Here is a 2443-nt window from a genome sequence, read left to right as displayed (position 1 = left end):
ACGCAGTGACGTTGTACGTAATTCTTTTGGGGGGAAGTGACGAGCTGCCTGTGCTCGTGGCTCATACTTTGGCAGTGGCTTCCGCTCTTATTTGTTACTGACTTAAACAAAACACGCTGTGAAAACTGTATTAGCACTGGAGTCTTTGCTGGCACTATGTCATACGTTTTCACTTGGGTTAGACGGGAAAAAAGCAAATTGTGTCAGTTTACTTACAGTACCTACTCAAAAGCCTCTCCTCTCTATTTACCTAGAAAGTAAAGAGATGTGCTAACTTAACTAGGGTCGTGTGAAGTGAGGGTTTGTAAACAAGGGTACGTTTTTCCCGCCAATTTAGTGACAGAAAACTGACTAGTTAAGGAGACATGTAAAGTTGGGTAGAAATACTCTGGTTCTTACTTTGAAGTGTTCAGGTTCCCTGTCAGTTTTGCAGCAGAAAGTTCTGGGTCCGCAAAATCATATCAATAAAGACCAACGTGGTCAGGATTTCTTCCCCTGAGTCAAGGAGGTTAGACCACACCAACTGTTGTCACACAAGTTTTTGCCTTAAGAAAGCCCAGGCGAAACGTGCATTGGAAAAATGAACCTAATTTACAGAATGTTTTTTGTTTGTTTTTAAAATAACTTATACCGACTGAAAAATGTAGCCTACCTCAACCGCTTTTAAAATTTCTCTTATTAACACATTTTACTACATGGCGCTGGTCGATTTGTGGTGTTATAGGGAAGATTAGCTCTCTTTCAAGATAGAAAGGTAGTCTCGAGACCACAGTCCCCAGCGTCCTACTGTCTCCCCGTGTGGGGTCCCAGGGCCTAGAAAACAATCAGGCAGCAGTTTCTTGGGACTTCTCCACACTATTTTCTGTTTCCTACTTCAATTTCTTAAATGCTGGTTTTGGTAATTTTCTCTTTTTAAATATTTAATGAATCCATTCTCTCAACACTTATTAGCTTAAGCTTTTTTAACTACCAATTCGGATTAATTAATTTTTTCACTGGCAATCTGAGATTGCAATTAGCACTAGCACTCGCACTTTATTTTTAAATGAATTATTTTTTAAATAAAAAGGCTCACGAGCATTTAGTCCTAGGTAGGCAAGCAATTAATACACATTTCTCTACCTTAACACGCTATTAATTAAGTACAAGCACTTTGATCTTTTAATTAATTTAATCTATTTTTTTTAAATCCTCAACAAATGATTTATATTGGAGATGTTATGCTAAGCTATTTAAACTGTTGATAACCGCACTAAGGACTTTGTCAGTAGGTAAAATATTGAGAATGGGTGAGGTGGTGGAGAGAGGGGGCTTTTACTATTTTTCTTAAATAAAATAAATGTCAATTGGGAAATCGATACCTCCTGTTCCCGGAAAGTGACATTCCACGTATAATTAGCAAGGGTCCAATACTATCCCTTTTAAATCGTTGTCACACAGTTACTCATAAAACAGACTGTTAATTTAAGATCTGATCTAGTGTTCTATATGTGGGCTAGGGCAATACATTTCAGATTTAGGGTCAAAATATTGGCTAATTTAGGGTGAAATATATCAACAGTTACATATAGGCAAAAGGCACACGTCTTGGCTTTTCTCTGCGGTGGAGACAAGCTCATGTGCTCCCATTTGCTCTTCTGTGTTTCTGCATTTTTAGGCACAGCATATGTCTGTGTGCAGAGGAATGGATGTGGATATTGATGTGAAAATGCAAAAGTATGTATGTTAGCTCTGATAATATAATGATAATATTAATAATGAGTCTTTGAAAAAGCAATTTGCGAAACGCGCGTCGGCTTCTTTTTTTTAAACAGATGGTTCATATAATTTTAGCTAAAACCTTAGGGGGGTTCTTTTTAACCACTTTTTTGGAAAGCGAAATTGTTGCTCCTTCTTTTTTAGCTCTGACTAAGGAGATCTTATCTTTACTCTTACAACCTGTTTTCACTATAAGTGCTCTGGGATTTGTGGTTTTATAAAAAAGTTAGCTCTTAACAACAGCTAGATAAGGTTAATTTTGAGACCACAGTCCCAGAAGCACTGACTTCTCCCTCTTTGTGGGGTCCCGTAGTTAGCCATATGACCAGTTAATTTACATGGGACTTCTCCACCCATCTTTATTTCCTTTTCTTCCTTTTCTCACAAAATCAGAGCAACCAAATCCCTTTTTTTTTTGATGGATTGGATAACTTAAATAATTTTCTGGCACCTTAGCACGTTATTGGAATATCAATTATGTATTAACTCCTCATTGTTCATAATTGAAATAAGAACTGAAAATGAATTACAAATGAATGTGTATAGCAATTAATTGTAAATCAATTTTATTTATTCACATATCAGTTCAGCACTGAATCACTTTATACAAATCTGTACACTCAATAACAGGGGACAAGTATTACCCCCTGTTCCTTGTTTAGTCCAGTAGAAACAGTGAGTTAAT

Source organism: Xenopus laevis, chromosome 2S (assembly GCF_017654675.1).
Source record: "Xenopus laevis strain J_2021 chromosome 2S, Xenopus_laevis_v10.1, whole genome shotgun sequence".
In the NCBI taxonomy this organism is placed as follows: Eukaryota; Metazoa; Chordata; class Amphibia; order Anura; family Pipidae; genus Xenopus; species Xenopus laevis.
The sequence above is the reverse complement of the archived record's forward strand: the minus strand, read 5'-3'. Positions refer to the sequence as shown.